The 23121-nt window shown below is 39.1% G+C and overlaps 1 protein-coding gene and 1 non-coding gene across 4 annotated transcripts in view; both read left to right on the top strand.

Annotated features, from left to right (window-relative positions):
• DIAPH2 (diaphanous related formin 2) overlaps positions 1-23121 on the top strand; it is a 1125504-nt gene that overhangs the window by 1068139 nt on the left and 34244 nt on the right. The window lies entirely within an intron of this gene.
• Positions 5098-5251, top strand: LOC123935704. Its single transcript, XR_006816981.1, has one exon. It is a non-coding gene; the product is annotated as a small nucleolar RNA SNORA62/SNORA6 family (small nucleolar RNA).

A 23121-nucleotide genomic window follows, 5' to 3' on the forward strand; every position in this document is an offset into this window, starting at 1 on the left:
TTTGTCCTAACTGCTTTTTAGAGGGTCTCTCTTGAAACATAATTCCCCATTCTAACGATAAGGTGCTGTGAGGACTTTCGAGAATCTAAAATCTTGGGAGGAAATCTTTCTGCCTCTAGTACATGAACGTTGTTTCCATTCGTGAGATTGGGAAAATTTTCATAGACAACTTCTTCCACTATATCTTCTAGACTTCTTTCTTTTTCTTCCCCTTCAGGGATTCCAATAATTCTGACGTTAGAACGTTTCATGGCATCGTTTATTTCCCTGCTTCTGTTTTCGTGGCTTCTGAGCTGTTTGTTCCAGGCTTCCTCCTGATCCTTTCTCTCTATCTGTTTGTCCTCCAGATCACTAATTCTATATTCTGTCTCAGTTACCCTAGCTTTTAGAGAATTTAGATTGGATTGGAACTCATTGAGAGCATTTTGAACATCATCCCTGGTGGCTTTCAGTTCTGCCCTAACATTGTGAACATCATCCCTGGTGGCTTTCAGTTCTGCCCTAATCAATTCTGTTTGGTCATCCATGGCTTTCTCCAACCTAGCTATTGCCTGGATAATTGTTAGTCTGAATTCCTTTTCTGACATATTGTCTATGTCGATAGCCATTAGCTCTGTTGCAGAAGGCCCATCCTCTGTATTTCTCTTCTGTTGGGTATTCCTCCTCCTGTTCCTTTTGGTAAGAGATGACTAAACAGATGCAGCTGGACTTGTCGATTGTGGTGCAGTCAATGTGCACCCTGGAACGCTTCTGTGCAATCAGGATTCCCCACCCAAATGAGAGAAAAAAGAAAAGAAAAAGAAATAGAGAAGAAGAAAGAAAAAAAGGGGAAAGAAAAAAGGAAAAAAAAAGAGAGAGAGAGATAGGAAAAAAAGGGAAGATAAAAGAGAAGGCTCATCCCAAATGCGCCACAAGGTAAGATTTGTGGAGTATACAAACAAAAACAGACAGACAAAAAGAGTGATAAAAGTATATGACAAGAGAAAAAAATATGTATATATAAGCAAAAAAAAAAAAGGGAAGAACCTCATCAGAAAGAACCCCAAGTATAAGGTTTATATATTATCAGGACAAACAGAAATTCACAGAAACACTGACAGAAGGAAAAATTGGGAGAATGGTTATAGATTCTCAGTGTGGGTGAGGAAGGTTATTTTGATTCTTCCTGAAGGTATCTTGATGTTTTTGTTAAGGGACTCAACTTTCCTAAGTTACAGGGGGATTAGAAATTGGTTTGCCTATAGGGGTAGCATTGATTGGGGAAAGGGGATTACCTTGAAGTTTAACTCTATATGTATAGTAGAAAATCAAAATTAAAAAAGAATAAACTAGACTAAACTAAGTTAAAATTTAAAAAGAATTAAAAAAATAGAAAAACAAAAGAAAAACACGGGTGTATGTATCAAAAAGTTCAGGTTAGAAGGTTATTAAAGAATTTGATGTACTGGACATCTCAGTGTGATGGTAAATAGGTTAAAAAATTATCTGTATGTATAAAAAAAAAGAACCAGAATATTGGTAAAGAGTTAAAAATAAAAGTTGTATTTATAAAGTAGTGGTGATTGTTCTCTTGTAGTCTTTTTTTTTTTTTCTTCCTTCCTGGTTGGTTTTCTGGGGGAGGGGCCTGCCACGTGGGTTTTCAGACAATGATGTTCCCTGAGTGAGGTCCTCCAGCTCCCCTCAAGGGGGTGAGCTCTTTTTTTTTTCAGGAAACCGTTTTTTTCAGCCTTTTGTTCTCTGGGGGTTTTTATGTTCTTTCTTCTGCTTTCTCTTGCCTTGACAGCTTTTGATGGTTTTTGGAGGTTTAGAGGAGAGCAAACAGCACCCCAACCTCCCTCTCAGAGAGAAGCCTCAGACTGTTTTGCAAAAGCTGCTGGCAGAGTTGGTTCTAAGTCACTGTCCCTGGGGATGCAGGAGCTCCTCGTTGTACCCAAAACCAGGGCAGCGGTGGCTGTCTAGGCAGCTCCAGACCGCCAGAGAGCTTCCGAGCAGAGATCGCACACTGAGATTTTCCCGCTGTCCAGGGCTGGGAATGTCTGGTTTTTCCGGCTGCCAGAGCTCCAGGCTAGCGCCTATGAGCACCTCTCCCAAGGGCGGGTGTGGGACGCGCGCGTTTCAGGATTGCCGTCTGGCCAGGCTCCCAGCCCCTCACGGGAGCCAGACCCTACTCGTTCTGGGGCGCGCTGGCATTCAGGTGCACTGGCAGCTCAGGGACGGAGACCTGATTTCTCCGCCGCACTCTCTCTGGCTCCGCACCTGGGGAGGCTGTCCTGGGTCCGGGCACTTAGGTCCCTGACCCTAACCGCCCAGGTTCCCACTATTACCCCCCAGGATCCTTTGCTGTTTGTTTTTTGAGTGCTTTCAACCAGACTCCAAGTTAATGCTGGTCCCCAGATGCAGAGCACTCTCGTGTTGGGGTGTTACTTTCTGATCGGTCACCTCTGGTGGGTCCCTCCCCCTTTTGTTTATCTTCTGATATCAGTCGGACGTTCCCAGTCTGCTTTACCTGCCACTGGCGTCTTCTGCTCCTGTAGAGATCCAGACGTGTATAATTCTGATCTCAGGCTGATTTCATGGGTGGTCGGAGTTCTTTGGTAGGTAATCAGCTCACTGTAGGGTACAGGTTGAAATGGTGCCTCCTCCTACTTCCCCGCCATCTTTGAGAAAGCCGAAATAGCACGTTTTAAAAAGTAAAGTAATTCAGGTCAATTCATGCACTGTAAACACACTGTTAGCAAATAGAAGGTTAGAGAAGCAGAGGACAAATCATTCCTTTCTACAGAGGTGACTCTCACAAGAAATAGAATTGGAAGGCTAAATAGATTATGAGTATGGTATTCTTTAGGTTTTTAGTTTAAAAATTATTAAAAAAGTAAAAATGTATTAAAAGTGTTAGTATTGTAGATAGTAATGCATTTATGGATTATAAAATTCCTTGTTCTTGTCCTACTTTTGGCTTCACATCTGTTTATATAAAGCACCATCCTGTCAAAATGATGGATGTAGAAATTCAGGCTCAGTGCTTGTGGAGGCACTATGGTATAGTGGTTCAGGTTATAGCCTTTGAAACTTCACTGGTGTCCACTGCTTATTAACTTCATGGTCTTGAGCAAGCTTTTTAATTTCTTGGAGGCAAATTCCTCATTTGTAAAATGGCTTTATAATACCTACCCTATAGGTTTGTTTGAAGAGTCATTGATAAGCAAGTCGCTTAACAAAGTGCATGGCTCCTCTTCATCTCCCAATGTCCTCCGTGTTATTCCTTATGCTCCACAAGTAAAGAGAAGTGAGATGGGGGAAATCGGAGAGAGAGACAAACCATGAGAGACTGTGGACTCTGAAAAACAAACAGAGGTTTTTGGAGGGGAGGGTGGTAGGGGGTTGGGTGAGCCTGGTGGTTGGTATTATGGAGGGCACGTATTGCATTGAGCAGTGGGTGTGGTGCATAAACAATGAATTCTGGAACACTGAAAAGAAATAAACTAAAATAAAATGGAAAAAACAAACAAAAAAGTGCATGGCACCTAGTAAATGCTAAGTAAATGGCAGTTCTTACTGTTATTGTGGGCTTTAGAGCCATGCGTGTTATCCTGAATTCAAAAGCTTGTAACAGATGTGATGGATAAGGTGTGCCTCTATTTTCCTAATATGACTGTTTTAAAGTTTTTTGACCATCTTGAGTACACATAGCCTTTTGGAAATGTAGATGACACAGTAAAATACCTAATTATAACAAATTTAATTATACAGATGTATTCAAATTGCATATGGTGTGAAATAATACCTTAATGAAGAATTACTGTTTTCTTCCTCCACCATCCCATTTTGTAAAACAGTTTTGTTTAAATTCTTCACAAGTATCTCTGACATCAATGTTTCTATAAGCATGGAAAACCAATTTTGAGTCACCTAACAGTTTTCTGGTAGACACTACATTCATGTACATCTAAGTTGTTAGGTAAAGGTACAACACTAATCAGCATATGCTAACATCACTGTAATTTTGATCTCAAGTCACAAATATCTATTTGCATAACACTAGGTAAGTTGATTATTCCATTCATTCTAAATGTTTTATTTTTTATCTTCTCAAGGTACTTACTATATTGCAATTTTAACTGATCTTTCAAAGTCTTTTTTACAATGATATCAAACAGTTAATACTGTGAAGTCACACCCTGTAAATAATCCTTAGATCTATGTTACATTTCATAGTTTTTAACTCCCACTCCAATTCTGTAAATTTGCCTCTGTAATCACCTAAAACTCACATTAATCGAGGCCCCAGACTGTGTCCTTTAGAGAGTACTTTAATGTTTAAAATAAAATAATTTAGAGAAGGCCCCTTATAATCAAAGAATTTATAAGTACTTGACTATAAGATTATCGCCTTTTTTCCTCAGACATAATAAGTGGGGAGACATGCCTTATATTTAGGAAGATAGGAATATATATTTTCTTGACAATTATATCCAATTACATAACCTTGAGAGCATTCATGTTTTCCTATTTTTATAAGAAAATAGGAAAATACATTCCATATATGTGTTAAGTGCTAGGATGATCCAAACATGTATGAGACAATGTTCTTGGTGTCATAAGAGTTTTCATACTTTGGAGAGTATTTAATTCAAGAAAAAAATATTGAACACCTACTATGTGCAAAGCATTTGCAGAAAAATATGAGTTGCAGCCTCTGTCCTCAATAGTTTACAAACTATTCCAAGGGAATAAAACAAACAAGTAATTCTTACCTGGGAAAGTAAAGAAGCTACAGACTGCTCTGGGGTTCTTAGATAGGTGAAGCCATATTCAGTTGAGGAATATCAGAAAAAGCTTTAGGAAGTCATTCATATTTGAGGTGAAGTGTAAAGGATGTGGAAGATAGGCATTTGGAGTAAAGTAGTGAAAAAGGGGACCAGAGCCTAATAAGGAAGATGAAATGACATGAACAGAGGTCTGGTAGAAGAAAAGCAAGAAGAATTATTCAGGAACAATGAGTAGTCCACTTAGATGTAATAAAGAATTCCTGGGAACAATGGGGATATAATACTGGGCTGTGAATGAGGTTAGGCTAGACTGTAAAAACCAGCTGTGGCTGCATATCCTTAGAACTTAGAGCTGAGGCTACTGGCTGGCTGATGAACCCACAAGTGTAGGTAGTGTGCTATATGAGGAACAGGTCTTTCATTAACACCACAAGGGTCTCTGGCCCAATGAAGGGAGTTTGATAGTAATTCTTACTACAAATATAATTTAAAAAACAATTAAAAATAAATAAAACTGTGAAAAGACCAGAGTCATCTGGGAGAGAAGAATATATTGAGAAAAATTTTAGAGACTTATCAGAGGAATTGGAGGCCATTTGGATATTGGATTTCAAAGCATTGAAGTGGCAATGATAAGGTGTATAGCTATACCATTTAGTTGTACAGTTTTGGTGGTGTAATCAACAAATTTGGCCATATTGATATTATACATAATGTGTAAGGGGATTGTGGACATGGTTCAGAAGGCAGTTCACATAAGGAAAGAAAGAGGTGAAGAGAGGAAGTCTGCAGGGAAAGAACATACACAGTACGTCACCACAGGGAAAAACACACTTCCACCATCAAGTAAAGAAACTCAAATGAAAATAACAGTAAGGTAGAGGAGTACCTGGGTGACTCAGTTGGTTAAGTGTCCAACTCTTGATTTTGGGTTGGGTGATGATCTCAGGGGCCTGGGTTCAAGCCCCATGTCAGGCTCGGTGCTGGGTGTGGAGCCTGCTTAAGATTCTCTCTCTCTCTCCCCCTCTCTCTACTCCTTCCACCCTGCCCAGTCATATGCACTCTTTCTTGCTCTCTCTCAAAGATAAAATAATATTAGGGTAGAAATATATATCTATTAGAATGTCTAAGCACAACATGAGGTATTAGAAGAGCTGTAGGGAAACAGGTAATGTTTGATGGTGGTTCCATTGCATGACAATTCATGGAAATGTATACACAAAACAATGTTAAGAGAAAGAATTAGATCACAAGAGAGTATATAAACACTGATTATATATCTTTAATGTTGAGACATATTAGAAGAGAATTTGAAGGAATGTTGTTTCTGTTCATTAGCATTTTCTTTCTGGAAGAGTTATTTAACTGCATTCTAATTTGAAAAGAATGAAATGAAAAATGATTCCCCATCATACCTCTAAAACACATATACATACACACATCTTTGCAAATAGATTGTGGTAAAATATGATGTTCAGTGTTTGAGATGTTGCAACATTATCTATAAATCAGGGATGTAATTGAAGTTTTACTTCCCTTCATTATCTTCCATAAGTCTGATGAGGCATTTTTTGATCACTGTTTATTATCGTAATGAGAAAAGAGGAAATCTTTTTTCCTCGTAAATCCTGACAAGCTGCATTTTAAATCTTTCCTCAGTATAAATTATTTGCCCCCACTATATAAATACACAAAGTGTAAGCTTATTATTGCTTATGTTCTCTACCTTTTTCTGAATACTCAGTATGTCATTCTTGAACTTTACCTGTCAGTTGATATTTGTTCTCCCTTCCCCCAGATTGGCATACACAGTAAGGTCCAGATTTATAAACAGCTAACACTGGATGAATTGAATGCCTACTATGTGGCACATGTTCCCTGGCATTCTACAGAGAAGATTTTATTTGATCTTAACAGTAACCATGTGAGGTCTGAAATATCCCTATCCTTGTTTGACAAAAACTAGGCATCAGTTCAGCAAGCAGTTCTCTTCAGATCCTAGGACATTGCTATTTTCTGCCATGGTGTTTTTCATGGGGCAAGTTCCCAAGGAAAAGAAGGCACACTGTGTGTTATGGCTTATAGTATAGTTTTTAACATATACAATAATTTTTTAGAAAGCTGCATATTTTAAAAAAACTTTTTTTAAAGTGTGCTATTTTTCCTTATTTAATGTATACTGTTGCTATAAAAATTATTACAAGGGAATATAGAAAATTTGCTACAAAGCAATTCAAAATTATGTAAGCAATTTAAGTGGAATCCAAACATGAAGCAAGATTATGTACTTAATGATTTCAATTAAATAAAACTTATAAGCTGATAAAAAAATTTAACGTTTTATTTAAATTGGTATATGATCTTGACATGCTGACTAATTACAGTACAAAATTAACATAGCATTACATAATATAGCGCATAAGGCAAACAAGGAAACTTTTGAAAAGGTGTGGGAAACCATAAATAACAAGCTATAAGGACTAAATAGGACCATAAAATAAAGTATACTAACTATGAGGATGTTTTCTGACCCGTCATATAATATTATTAAGGCCATATTGGAGTGATTGCAATACTAGCATCTATATGACTGCCGGAATGTTACTCAGATTGGAAATGTACATGAGATGATAGCCCACATTTTAAGGTGGGTGAAAGGGGGTATGTATGAAGCACATAGATGAATTGAAAAACTGTCTTGTTTGACTAAAAAAGGAAGAGTCTTGGAGAAAAGGTAAATATTATAGAAATAGGAAATGTGACTATAATGTAATGAGATTCATATACGTAAACCATGTGTACACAGACTTCTATCTCCTTTTGCTCTTAGTCACACTATGTTTATGGCTCACAGGAGTAAAAAACCTTGATGAGAAGGTGGTTGTACAGAAAAATAATTTGAGTTAAAATCAGTGAAAGGAACAGCATTTTAAAACAGTAACACTTACAAAAGTAAGTGACATAAAGAATGCTTGCAAAAAAGGTATTGCTTTCTAGTTGAATTCTAAATACTTCTGTTGATAATGTACAACTCACTCAGATTCCAGAGAATAATTGGAAATAGAGACTGTGAAACAAACTTCTCCTTTAACTTGTTCACCTAACAGTGGGCTTTGAATTATATTTTATCACCATTCAACCTAAATTGAAATACCCAGCTCACAGCAAGACCATACAAACAGTATCTGAAATACTAAAACACATATTCTATGTAAGTAACATTGATAAAAATTGATAAAAGCAATGACAGTAACATTAACGTGATACCAGGAGCTCTGAGCTCCTTTCATCAGCAATGTGGAACATGTTGAAATTGCCAGAGAGGGCAGTGCAGTGACTTTTCTAACTTAAATTTGCAAGTAGATGAGCTTTCAACTTTTCAGTCTAAACTATACAGATTATCTAGTGCCTTTTTAATAAAGATGTGGTGCCAAACATATATATACATATGTAGATATATTTACGTATGTTTGTGTGTACCCATCCCAAAGTGTATCTGACCAAGACACTAGCCCAGACAACTTTGTTCTTTTCTTCTCAGGTTTTTCTATAAATGTGTACTTTAAGGACTTTGTGGGCAATACATGATATAAATATGTTTTAGGGCCATCAAAATGCAAATTATAGAATATATAGGATATATATAAATTTATTTACATATATACATATATATGTATATATATACACACACACATATATATAAAATAAATATATAAAACATTGCCATTATCAGATTTATATCTAGGATCCAATGGACTTTTCCTTACCAGAGAACTGAAATACTGAATGTTGTGCTACAAAATTACAAAGTTTTAAACTTACTGTTACTCCCTAATTACTTTCTTTAGAGTGGTTATCATACAAGATCATCAGAAGATCTGTCATAATATCTTTCTTCATGATTACATATTTTATAAAAGTGTCATTTTGTATTATCCAATAAATGAATGGTAGAATAATTATGATTATATGGTTCATTATCTTACATCCCTTTCCCTACTGTTAGCTTTTTAGCTCCATATCTTCATTGTGCAGAGTATTTACGATAAGTTAATTCTCTTCTCTAAGTTGATATCATCATCTATAAAATGAGAGGTTAATCTTCATTTAATCCATAAATTCCCTTCCAGCTCTAGAATTCCATGTTCTAGTGATTATCCCCAAACTATTATACAAGTTCGTGAGGTTGTTTTTAAAAACAGTATATAAAAAACAAAAAACAAAAAAACACACACATACACTTTAGTGACCTGCATGAATCAAGAATTCACGTGGTATCAAAAACTCCTTTTTGCTTGAATCTTTTTCTAAAAGATTTTATTTATTTATTCATTTTTTGATTCTTTCAAAAACATTTTTATTTTTTTTAATAAACATATAATGTATTATTAGCCCCAGAGGTAGAGGTCTGTGAATTGCCAGGTTTACACACTTCACAGCACTCACCATAGCATATACCCTCCCCAGTGTCCATAACCCCACCACCCTCTCCCTACCCCCCTCCCCCTGGCCACCCTCAGTTTGTTTTGTGACATTAAGAGTCTCTTATGGTTTGTCTCCGTCCCAATCCCATCTTGTTTCATTTATTATTTTCCTGCCCCCCAAACCCCCCATGTTGCATCTCTACTTCCTCATATCAGGGAGACCATATGATTGTTGTCTTACTCCGATTGACTTATTTTGCTAAGCATAATACCCTCTAGTTCCATCCACGTTGTCGCAAATGGCAAGATTTCATTTCTTTTCATGGCTGCATAGTATTCTATTGTATATATATACCCCCTCTTCTTTATCCATTCATCTCTTGATGGACATCTAGGTTCTTTCCATAGTTTAGCTATTGTGGACATTGCTGCTATAAACATTCGGGTGCACATGCCCCTTCAGATCACTACGTTTGTATCTTTAGGGTAGTGCAATTGCTGGGTCATAGGGTAGTTCTATTTTCAATATTTTGAGGAACCTCCATGCTGTTTTCCAGAGTGGTTGCACCAGCTTGCATTCCCACCAACAGTGTAGAAGGGTTCCCCTTTCTCTGCATTCTTGCCAGCATCTGTCATTTCCTGACTTGTTAATTTTAGCCATTCTGACTGGTGTGAGGTGATATCTCATTGTGGTTTTTATTTGTATTTCCCTGATGCCGGGGGCCAATCTCATATTTTTACCATTGTATGTTAACAGACTTCTTTTCCCGGGCTGCTTTCAGGATTTTCTCTTTGTTGCTAAGACTTGTAAATTTTACTTTAGGTGACAGGGTGTGGACCTATTCTTACTGATTTTGAGGGGGGTTCTCTGCACCTCCTGGATTTTGATGCTTTTTCCCTTTGCCATATTAGGGAAATTCTCTCAATAATTCTCTCCAATATACCTTCTGCTCCCCTCTCTCTTTTTTCTTCTTCTGGAATCCCATTTATTTTAATGTTGTTTCATCTTATGGTATCTCTTATCTCTTGAATTCTCCCCTCGTGGTCCAGTAGTTGTTTGTCTCTCTTTTGCTCAGCTTCTTTATTCTCTGTCATTTGGTCTTCTATATCACTAATTCTTTCTTCTGCCTCATTTATCCTAGCAGTAAGAGCCTCCATTTTTTATTGCACTTCATTAATAGCTTTTTAAAATTTCAACTTGATTAGATTTTAGTTCTTTTATCCAGAATGGGCTTTTGTTTCTCCAGACAGTGTTTCTCTAATTTCTTCCATGCCTTTTTCGAGCCCAGCTAGAACCTTGAGAATCGTCATTCTGAACTCTAGATCTGACATATTACCCTTGTCCATATTGATTAGGTCCCTAGCCTTCAGTACTGCCTCTTGTTCTTTTTTTTTGTGGTGAGATTTTCCGCCTTGTCATTTTGTCCAGATAAGGATATATGAAGGAGCAAATAAAATACTAAAGGGGCGGCAAAGACACCAGGAAAATGTGCTTTAACCAAATCAGAAGAGACCCCAAATCGTGGGGGAGGGGAAGAAAGGGGGTAAAAAGAAGTTCAGAAAAAAAATTTTTAAAAAGAAAACAAAGAAAAATATAAAAAAGAAAAAAAAACATATATTAGATTGGTGACTAGAACAGGGTCCCCTACTTAATTTGGGGAGTATTTTGGTCTCTTAGAAGAAACTACCTCCCCAAATTTTAAAGAATGAAAATGTATATAAGGGTAAACACAATGAAGGGATGGAATATGAGTATAAAGATGAAAAAATTTTTTTTTAATTTCTAAAAAAGTTGATAAGGTAAGTGGGTTGGGAGAATAAAGAAATAGAATGTGGAGAGAATTGCTTGGGCTGGATACTAGAACAAGCCCGATGTTAGATTTAGGGTGTATTTTGATCTAGTAGAAGAAGTTGTACCCCAAAGTTTTTAGAAGAAAAAACCCTATGTGTATACAAAAAAATAAAGTTAGATACAATGAAGGATAAAATATGATTATAATGAAGTTTCAAAAAAGATAATTTTTTTTTTCTCATTTTATTTATTTTTTCAGCGTAACAGTATTCATTCTTTTTGCACAACACCCAGTGCTCCATGCAAAACGTGCCCTCCCCATTACCCACCACCTGTTCCCCCAACCTCCCACCCCTGACCCTTCAAAACCCTCAGGTTGCCCCAACCTCCCACCCCTGACCCTTCAAAACCCTCAGGTTGTTTTTCAGAGTCCATAGTCTCTTATGGTTCGCTTCCCCTCCCCAATGTCCATAGCCCGCTCCCCCTCCCCCAATCCCACCTCCCCGCAGCAACCCCCAGTTTGTTTTGTGAGATTAAGAGTCATTTATGGTTTGTCTCCCTCCCAATCCCATCTTGTTTCATTTATTCTTCTCCTATCTCCTACCCCCCCATGTTGCTTCTCCATGTCCTCATATCAGGGAGATCATATGATAGTTGTCTTTCTCCGATTGACTTATTTCACTAAGCATGATACGCTCTAGTTCCATCCACGTCGTCGCAAATGGCATGATTTCATTTCTTTTGATGGCTGCATAGTATTCCATTGTGTATATATACTACATCTTCTTGATCCATTCATCTGTTGATGGACATCTAGGTTCTTTCCATAGTCTGGCTATTGTAGACATTGCTGCTATAAACATTCGGGTACACGTGCCCCTTCGGATCACTATGTTTGTATCTTTAGGGTAAATACCCAGTAGTGCAATTGCTGGGTCATAGGGTAGTTCTATTTTCAACATTTTGAGGAACCTCCATGCTGTTTTCCAGAGTGGTTGCACCAGCTTGCATTCCCACCAACAGTGGAGGAGGGTTCCCCTTTCTCCACATCCTCTCCAGCATCTGTCATTTCCTGACTTGTTAATTTTAGCCATTCTGACTGGTGTGAGGTGATATCTCATTGTGGTTTTGATTTGTATTTCCCTGATGCCGAGTGACGTGGAGCACCCCCTCATGTATCTGTCGGCCATCCGGATGTCTTCCCTGCAGAAATGTCTGTTCATGTCCTCTGCCCATTTCTTGATTGGATTGTTTGTTCTTTGGGTGTTGAGTTTGCTAAGTTCCTTATAGATTTTGGATACTAGCCCTTTATCTGATATGTCGTTTGCAAATATCTTCTCCCATTCTGTCAGTTGTCTTTTGGTTTTGTGAACTGTTTCCTTTGCTGTGCAAAAGCTTTTGATCTTGATGAAATCCCAACAGTTCATTTTTGCCCTTGCTTCCCTTGCCTTTGCCATTGTTCCTAGGAAGATGTTGCTACGGCTGAGGTCGAAGAGGTTGCTGCCTGCATTCTCCTCAAGGATTTTGATGGATTCCTTTCTCACATTGAGGTCCTTCATCCATTTGGAGTCTATTTTTGTGTGTGGTGTAAGGAAGTGGTCCAATTTCATTTTTCTGCATGTGGCTGTCCAATTTTCCCAGCACCATTTATTGAAGAGGCTGTCTTTTTTCCATTGGACATTCTTTCCTGCTTTGTCGAAGATTAGTTGACCATAGAGTTGAGGGTCGATTTCTGGGCTCTCTATTCTGTTCCACTGGTCTATGTGTCTGTTTTTGTGCCAGTACCATGCTGTCTTGATGATGACAGCTTTGTAATAGAGCTTGAAGTCCGGAATTGTGATGCCACCAACTTTGGCTTTGTTCTTCAATATTCCTTTGGCTATTCGAGGTCTTTTCTGGTTCCATATAAATTTTAGGATTATTTGTTCCATTTCTTTGAAAAAAATGGATGGTATTTTGATAGGGATTGCATTAAATGTGTAGATTGCTTTAGGTAGCATAGACATTTTCACAATATTTATTCTTCCAATCCAGGAGCATGGAACATTTTTCCATTTTTTTGTGTCTTCCTCAATTTCTTTCATGAGTACTTTATAATTTTCTGTGTATAGATTCTTAGTCTCTTTGGTTAGGTTTATTCCTAGGTATCTTATAGTTTTGGGTACAATTGTAAATGGGATTGACTCCTTAATTTCTCTTTCTTCAGTCTTGTTGTTGGTGTACAGAAATGCAACTGATTTCTGTGCATTGATTTTATATCCTGACACTTTACTGAATTCCTGAACAAGTTCTAGCAGTTTTGGAGTGGAGTCTTTTGGGTTTTCCACATATAGTATCATATCATCTGCGAAGAGTGATAGTTTGACTTCTTCTTTACCAATTTGGATGCCTTTAATTTCTTTTTGTTGTCTGATTGCTGAGGCTAGGACTTCTAATACTATGTTGAATAGCAGTGGTGATAATGGACATCCCTGCCGTGTTCCTGACCTTAACGGAAAAGCTTTCAGTTTTTCTCCATTGAGAATGATATTTGCGGTGGGTTTTTCATAGATGGCTTTGATAATATTGAGGTATGTGCCCTCTATCCCCACACTTTGAAGAGTTTTGATCAGGAAGGGATGCTGTACTTTGTCAAATGCTTTTTCAGCATCTATTGAGAGTATCATATGGTTCTTGTTCTTTCTTTTATTAATGTGTTGTATCACATTGATTGATTTGCGGATGTTGAACCAACCCTGCAGCCCTGGAATAAATCCCACTTGATCGTGGTGAATAATCCTTTTAATGTACTGTTGAATCCTATTGGCTAGTATTTTGGCGAGAATTTTTGCGTCTGTGTTCATCAAGGATATTGGTCTGTAGTTCTCTTTTTTGGTGGGATCCTTGTCTGGTTTTGGGATCAAGGTGATGCTGGCCTCATAAAATGAGTTTGGAAGTTTTCCTTCCATTTCTATTTTTTGGAACAGTTTCAGGAGAATAGGAATGAGTTCTTCTTTAAATGTTTGGTAGAATTCCCCTGGGAAGCCGTCTGGCCCTGGGCTTTTGTTTGTTTGGAGATTTTTGATGACTGTTTCAATCTCCTTACTGGTTATGGGCCTGTTCAGGTTTTCTATTTCTTCCTGGTTCAGTTGTGGTAGTTTATATGTCTCTAGGAATGCATCCATTTCTTCCAGATTGTCCAATTTGTTGGCGTAGAGTTGCTCATAGTATGTTCTTATAATTGTCTGTATTTCTTTGGTGTTAGTTGTGATCTCTCCTCTTTCATTCATGATTTTATTGATTTGGGTCCTTTCTCTTTTCTTTTTGATGAGTCTGGCCAGGGGTTTATCAATCTTATTGATTCTTTCAAAGAACCAGCTCCTAGTTTCATTGATTTTTTCTATTGTTTTTTTGGTTTCTATTTCGTTGATTTCTGCTCTGATCTTTATGATTTCTCTTCTCCTGCTGGGTTTAGGGTTTCTTTCTTGTTCTTTCTCCAGCTCCTTTACGTGTAGGGTCAGGTTGTGTACTTGAGACCTTTCTTGTTTCTTGAGAAAGGCTTGTACCGCTATATATTTTCCTCTCAGGACTGCCTTTGCTGTGTCCCACAGATTTTGAACTGTTGTGTTTTCATTCTCATTTGTTTCCATGAATTTTTTCAATTCTTCTTTAATTTCCTGGTTAACCCATTCATTCTTTAGAAGGATGCTGTTTAGTCTCCATGTATTTGGGTTCTTTCCAGCTTTCCTCTTGTGATTGAGTTCTAGCTTCAGAGCATTGTGGTCTGAAAATATGCAGGGAATGATCCTAATCTTTTGATACCGGTTGAGACCTGATTTGTGACCCAGGATGTGATCTATTCTGGAGAAGGTTCCATGTGCACTAGAGAAGAATGTGTATTCTGTTGCTTTGGGATGAAATGTTCTGAATATATCTGTGATGTCCATCTGGTCCAGTGTGTCATTTAAGGCCTTTATTTCCTTGTTGATCTTTTGCTTGGATGATCTGTCCATTTCAGTGAGGGGAGTGTTCAAGTCCCCTACTATTATTGTATTATTATTGATGTGTTTCTTTGATTTTGTTATTAATTGGTTGATATAGTTGGCTGCTCCCACGTTAGGGGCATAGATATTTAAAATGGTTAGATCTTCTTGTTGGACAGACCCTTTGAGTAGGATATAGTGTCCTTCCTCATCTCTTATTATAGTCTTTGGCTTAAAATCTAATTGATCTGATATAAGGATTGCCACTCCAGCTTTCTTCTGATGCCCATTAGCATGGTAAATTGTTTTCCACCCCCTCACTTTAAATCTGAAGGTGTCTTCGCGTCTAAAATGAGTTTCTTGTAGGCAACATACTGATGGGTTTTGTTTTTTTATCCATTCTGATACCCTGTGTCTTTTGATTGGGGCATTTAGCCCATTAACATTCAGGGTAACTATTGAGAGATATGAATTTAGTGCCATTATTAGCCTGTAAGGTGACTGTTACTGTATATTGTCTCTGTACCTTTCTGATCTACTACTTTTAGGCTCTCTCTTTGCTTAGAGGACCCCTTTCAATATTTCCTGTAGAGCTGGTTTGGTGTTTGCAAATTCTTTCAGTTTTTGTTTGTCCTGGAAGCTTTTGATCTCTCCTTCTATTTTCAATGATAGCCTAGCTGGATAGAGTATTCTTGGCTGCATGTTTTTCTTGTTGAGTGCTCTGAATATATCATGCCAGCTCTTTCTGGCCTGCCAGGTCTCTGTGGATAAGTCTGCCGCCAATCTAATATTTTTACCATTGTATGTTACAGACTTCTTTTCTCGGGCTGCTTTCAGGATTTTGTCTTTGTCACTAAGACTTGTAAATTTTACTATTAGGTGACGGGGTGTGGACCTATTCTTGTTGACTTTGAGGGGGGTTCTCTGCATCTCCTGGATTTTGATGCTTGTTCCCTTTGCCATATTAGGGAAATTCTCTCCAATGATTCTCTCCAATAGACCTTCTGCTCCCCTCTCTGTTTCTTCTTCTTCTGGAATCCCAATTATTCTAATGTTGTTTCGTCTTATGGTGTCACTTATCTCTCGAATTCTCCCCTCATGGTCCAGTAGCTGTTTGTCCCTCTTTTGCTCGGCTTCCTTATTCTCTGTCATTTGGTCTTCTATATCACTAATTCTTTCTTCTGCCTCATTTATCCTAGCAGTGAGAGCCTCCATTTTTGATTGCACCTCATTAATAGCTTTTTTGATTTCAACTTGGTTAGATTTTAGTTCTTTAATTTCTCCAGAAAGGGCTTTAATATCTCCAGAGAGGGTTTCTCTAATATCTTCCATGCCTTTTTCGAGCCCGGCTAGAATGTTCAGAATCGTCATTCTGAACTCTTGATCTGACATATTACCCATGTCTGTGTTGATTAGGTCCCTAGCCTTCGGTACTGTCTCTTGTTCTTTTGTTTGTGGTGATTTTTTCCGCCTTGTCATTTTGTCCAGATAAGAGGATATGAAGGAGCAAATAAACTACTAAAAGGGTGGCAAAGACCCCGGAAAAATGCGCTATAACCAAATGAGAAGAGACCCCAAATTGTGGGGGGGAGAAAGGGGATAAAACAGCTTCTGAAAAAAAAAGAAAAAAAAAAAAGAAAGAAAAAAATTTAAAAAATAAAACAAATTAAAAAATACAAAAAAGAAAGAAAAAATATATATATTTAGATGAACTAGTCAAAAAATGTTAAAAAAGAAAAGGGTAAAAGTTTTAAAAAATTTAGCAGAAGAAGAAAAAAGAAAAAAGAAAAAAAAATTGAAAAAAGAAAAAAAAAATTGAAGTAGCCGCAAGACTAAAGAATCATGGGGAGAAAGCCATGAGTTCCGTGCTTTGCTTTCTCCTCCTCTGGAATTGCTCTGCTGTCTTAGGAATTGAATCTGCTTTCTCCTTGATAGATGAACTTCGTCCTGGCTGGATATTTTGTTGATCTTCTGGGGGAGGGGCCTGTTGTAGTGACTCTCAAGTGTCTTTGCCCGAGGCGGGATTGCACCGCCCTTACCGGCGGCAGGACTAAGTAATCGGCTCGGGTTCGCTTTTGGGAGCTTCTGTTCCCTGAACGCTTTCCGTAGAGTTCCGGAGGACGGGAATGAAAATGGCGGCCTCCCAGTCTCCGGCCCGGAGGAGCCGAGAGCCTGGGGCCCCACTCCTCAGTGCGCCCCCAGAGGACAGCACCCAATCACTCCCGTATCCCCAGCCTCTAGCCGCGCTCCGAGCTCACCCAGCCCGCGACCAGTTCAAGGTAACCCCGAGCTGAGAGTTCAGTCCTCGGCTCTGTCTTGGCAGCCGGCTTCTCCGTTCTAATAGCTGCGAGCTCTCCGACACTCCGACACCCCCGATCCTTCTGTGACCCTGCGGGGCCTGGGGCCACGCTGGTCCCGCGTGGGCTTCACCCCGGTTTAGCCCCTGGAGCAATGTCCCTCAGTGGAACAGACTTTTAAAAGTCCTGATTTTGTGCTCCGTTCCTCCGCCGCTTGCCGGGAGCCGGCCCCTCCCCCCGCGGTCTATCTTCCCGTCGTTTTAGATTCACTTCTCCGCCAGTCCTACCTTTCAGAAAGTGGTTGATTTTCTGTTTCTAGAGTTGCTGTTCTTCTTCTCTTCGCTCTCCCGTTGGATTTGTAGGTGTTTGCAATGTTTAGATAAGCTATCGAGCTGATCTCCTGCTACCTGATGTAGTCTCAGGCTGCTACTTCTCCGCCATCTTGACTCCTCCCTTCGATAATTTTTTTAATGAAAGGTATTGTTAAGATAAACTAGTTAAAAAACGTTAAAAGAGGAAAGGGTATAAGTTAAAAAAAATTTAGCAGGAAAAAAATAAAATAAAAAAATTAACTTTGCAAGACTAAAGAATCATGGGGAGAAAGCCATGAATTCCATGCTTTGCTTTCTCCTCCTCTGGAATTCTGCTGTTCTCCTTGGTAAGTTTCCTTGGTCTTGGCTGGATTTCTTATTGATCTTCTGGGGGAGGGGCCTGTTGTAGTGATTCTCAAGTCTCTTTGCCTGAGGCAGAATTGCACTGCCCTTACCAGGGGCCAGGCTGAGTAATCGTGATCGCTTTTGGGAGCTTTTGTTCCCTGAATGCTTTCTGTAGAGTTCCAGAGGACAGGAATGAAAATGGCAGCCTCCCAGTCTCCGGCCCGGGGGAGCCAAGAGCTCAGGACCCCACTCCTCTGTGAACCCTCAGAGAAAAGCACTCAATCACTCCTGTCTCCCGGCCTCCAGCCATGCTTGGAGAAAAGCGCTCAATCACTCCCATCTCCCTGGCCTCCGGCTGTGCTCCAAGCTCACCCAGGCTATGACCAAGCCTGTCTTGTCTCTGGCACACAGCTCCGCCTGGAGTCTCCGAACCCCACAGATCCATGAGCTCTTCCGGGGGGGTCTCCCTGGATCTTGTGGGGACCCACTCACAGAGCAGTGGCCTGTGCCACTGATTATGGTTCAGTGTAACCCTGAGTTGAGAGCTCACTCCTCGGCTCTGTCTCTGTAGCCAGCTTCCCTGCTCTAATACCTGCGAGCTCTGTGACACTCAGACACCCCCAATCCTTCTGTGATCCTGTGGGACCTGAGGCTACACTGTCCCCGCGTCGCCTCCACCCCAGTTTAGCCTCTGGAGCGATGTCCCTCAGTGGAGCAGACTTTTAAAAGTTCTGGTTTTGTGCTCCTTTGCTCTGCCACTTGCTGGGAGCAGGACCCTCCCACCATGGTCTATCTTCCTGTCGCTATGGATTCACTTCTGCGCCGGTCCTACCTTTCAGAAAGTGGTCGATTTTCTGTTTCTAGAATTGTTGCTCTTCTTCTCTTCAATCTCCTGTTGTATTTGTAGGTGTTTTCAATGGTTTGATAAATGATAGTTTATCAAATTATCGTTTATCAAACCATCTGCTATCAAGCTATCAAACTAGCTGATCTCCTGCTACCTGATGTCATCTCAGCCTGGTACTTCTCTGCCATCTTAACTCCTAGACTTCCTCAAAGTTCTTATTTATTTACTTGACAGAGAGAAAGAGAGCAATCTGAGCAGGGGGAGCATCAGGCAGAGGGAGAGGGAGAAGCAGGCTCCCCACTGAGCAGAGAGCCTGATGAGGGGCTCGATCCTATGACCCTTGGATCATGACCGGAGCCAAAGGCAGGCACTTTAACCAACTGAGCCACCCAGGTGCCCCTTTTGCTTAAATCTGTGATGAGGGATGGACATGTTTGAAAGTGTTTAGCGTAGTAAAAGCAAAGATACAATGATAAGTGGTCTTCAGGTTCATGATAAAATGGTAACTAGGATAGACAAAGATAGAGCAAACTACCAAATCGTGGAGTAGATAATGTAATGGTGCATCTAAAAATGCTGTTGAAGCTGGAGATGCTTAGGTAAGGTAACCATGTGGTTCAAAATATCAACTAACTTCCCCTCTAGAGTGCTTTAAAGCCAGTGAGTCAAAAACTGAGGTGGTGAGGAAGGAGTGCAAAGCAGAATTAGAGCTGTTTCTCATAAGTCAATAGGAAGGCACTTTAGGTATTTATTTATATATTTGTTAATAACTTATTTTTCTGAACAATGTCTCCCCTCAGATCTAGCCTGTAGAATATTGGCATTTTCAGATATAAACATCATCATTGCTCCCAAAGTTACTAATTTATATGCACAAATGTATATGTAGTTAGTTTTTATGTATCAGAAGGCAGTGACCGATTTGATCCCTTCCCTTCTTTCACACTAACCAATTTACAATCTGAATGTATCAGAAGCTTGTGGATTATGTCTATTAATCCTTATAATTGTAGCACATTGTATAAAAATAAACATTCTTTCTAAGTAATCATTAAGTAAGTTCAAAATTGAGTCAAGTCACAGTTGGTGGACATAGAGACTTAGCTAACATGTAATAAATAATGGGCTCATCCAGTTCGCATCAAGTCTGATGTTAAATGATGAAAGTCATTGGTGGACAGTAAGGATCGCAACCTCCAGGGTGCCTGGGTGGCTCAGTGGGTTAGGGCCTCTGCCTTTGGCTCAGGTCATGATCCCAGGTCCTGGGATCGAGCCCTGCGTCGGGCTCTCTGTTCAGCGGGGAGCCTGCTTCCCTTCCTATCTCTCTGCCTGCCTCTTTGCCTGCTTGTGATCTCTGTCTGTCAGGTAAATGGATAAAAATCTTTAAAAAAAGAGGATGGGAACTTCCTCAAGAAAGAAGTTTTAAAGTTTGCTCTTTTCTTAAAAGTTTTTCCATAATGCATTCAATTCCATTTAAATATTGCAAAAAGATGAATTGCAAATGTTAACCTAAACATGAAATAAAAATGTTAATATTTTATTTAACTAAAAATTGTAATTATGGATAGGCTGCTTTTATGATGATCATATTTCAAATATATCACTTTACATTGAGCATTTTGTGAGGATTGTCACTGTGATGTTATAATAAGAAAATTTGTTTTGAGTGCATTAAAAATGCAGTGCATGATTATTGCAATATAAGGGGAAAAGTTGTTTGCTTTTGATAGCCTGTCAGTAGATATAGCCTAGGAAGAAAAGTATCATAGCTGCTATATATAAAACAGTAGGAGAAGGACACAAGCTCAGACAATCTTTTTCCAGCTGCTGTTATTAAAGACATTCTTTTGTAGAAGAGAAGCTGCTTTTTTTTCTTTCCTTTTTTGCTTCCATCTCTGAATCCTTTGCTTTCAAGTGGCATGCAAAGTGTCTGTGCATGGCAACTTGTAACTTCTGTTATTTAAACTGCCAACTGTTAAATTGGATTGAATTGAACCAAAGGAGGAGAATAGGCCCACGGAGGCAAATGCATTTTTACACCCTTCTTTAATAAGATGATGTAAGGAATAGCTAGAAAGCTTCCCCAGACTTTCATCTAAAATTGTTAGAGGGTAGCTGTTGGAAAGCATCACTATTGACTCCTGTCGGACAGTTTTGGAGAGGAGCTGAAGAGAATTGTCTCCTCACTCTGTGTACTTTGTCAAGTTAGGTGCTTGTAGCAGAAGTATGAAATGAAGGCCAATGTCGGGGAATGCCTCAAAGCACCAACTTGTGCTCATCCCCTGTGACTCCCATCTTTTTTTTTTTTTTTTTAAGAAATCAGATTGAATTGTAAAATGAGGGGGATAGGATTGGACAAAAACACATTTATTGTGGGCTCAGCAGCCATTACATATCATTAGTGAAGGGATGCAAGGGGCAAAGGGGACCATTTTGATGTCACTTTCACTTTTTAAAGACAGATGCATTCACTGTTGAGAAATAAACTGACATCTGTAAAATTTTAGAGACCAGTAATACTTTTTTTTTTAAATTTCTTTTCAGCGTAACAGTATTCATTGTTTTTGCACCACACCCGGTGCTCCATGCAATACATGACCTCCCTAATACCCACCACCTTGTTCCCCCAACCTCCCACCCCCCCCGCCCTTTCAAAACCCTCAAGTTGTTTTTCAGAGTCCATAGTCTCTCATGGCTCACCTCCCCTTCCAATTTCCCTCAACTCCCTTCTCCTCTCCATCTCCCCATGTCCTCCATGTTATTTGTTATGCTTCACAAATAAGTGAAACCATATAATAATTGACTCTCTGCTTGACTTCTTTCACTCAGCATAATCTCTTCCAGTTCTGTCCATGTTGCTACAAAAGTTGCATATTCATCCTTTCTGATGAGGCATAATACTCCATCGTGTATATGGATCACAGCTTCCTTATCCATGCATCTGTTGAAGGACATCTTGGTTCTTTCCACAGTTTGGCGACCGTAGCCATTGCTGCTATAAACATTGGGGTACAGATGGCCCTTCTTTTCACTACATCTGTATCTTTGGGGTAAATATGCAGTAGTGCAATTGCAGGGTCATAGGGAAGCTCTATTTTTAATTTCTTGAGGAATCTCCACACTGTTCTCCAAAGTGGTTGCACCAACTTGCATTCCCACCAACAGTGTAAGAGGGTTCCCCTTTCTCCACATCCTTTCCAACACATGTTGTTTTCTATCTTGCTAATTTTGGCCATTCTAACTGGTGTCAGGTGGTATCTCAATGTGGTTTTAATTTGAATCTCCCTGATGGCGAGTGATGATGAACATTTTTTCATGTGTCTGATAGCCATTTGTATGTCTTCATTGGAGAAGTGTCTGTTCATATCTCCTGCCCATTTTTTGATATGATTATCTGTTTTGTGTGTGTTGAGTTTGAGGAATTCTTTATAGATCCTGGATATCAACCTTTTGTCTGTACTGTCATTTGCAAATATCTTCTCCCATTCCGTGGGTTGCCTTTTTGTTTTGTTGACTGTTTCCTTTGCTGTGCAGAAGCTTTTGATCTTGATGAAGTCCCAAAAGTTCATTTTGGCTTGTGTTTCCTTTTTTGTTTTCTTCTTGAAAGAAGTTGCTGTGCCTGATATTGAAGAGGTTACTGCCAATGCTCTCCTCTAGAATTCTGATGGATTCCTGTCTCATGTTGAGGTCTTTTATCCATTTTGAGTTTATCTTTGTGTACGGTGTAAGAGAATGGTCGAGTTTCATTCTTCTACATATAGCTGTCCAATTTTCCCAGCACCGTTTTTAAAGAGACTGTCTTTTTTCCACTGTATATTTTTTCCTGTTTTCTCAAAGATTATTTGACCATAGTGGTGAGGGTCCATATCTGGGCTCTCTACTCTGTTCCACTGTCTATGTGTCTGTTTTGATGCCAATACCATGCTGTCTTGGTGATCACAGCTTTGTAGTAAAGCTTGAAATCAGGTAACGTGATGCCGCCAGCTTTGTTTTTGTTTTTCAACATTTCTTAGCAATTCAGGGTCTGTTCTGATTCCATACAAATTTTAGGATTATATGCTCCAGCTCTTTGAACAATACCAGTGGAATTTTGATCGGAATGGCATTAAAAGTATAGATTGCTCTAGGCAGTATAAACATTTTAAGAATGTTTATTCTTCCGATCCAAGAGCATGGAATGGTCTTCCATCTTTTTGTGTCTTCTTCAATTTCTTTCATGAGTGTTCTGTAGTTCCTCGAGTACAGATCCTTTACCTCTTTGGTTAGGTTTATTCCCAGGTATCTTATGGTTCTTGGTGCTATAGTAAATGGAATCAATTCTCTAATTTCCCTTTCTGTATTTTCATTGTTAGTGTATAAGAAAGCCACTGATTT

This window comes from Meles meles, chromosome X (assembly GCF_922984935.1).
Source record: "Meles meles chromosome X, mMelMel3.1 paternal haplotype, whole genome shotgun sequence".
Lineage (NCBI taxonomy): Eukaryota > Metazoa > Chordata > Mammalia > Carnivora > Mustelidae > Meles > Meles meles.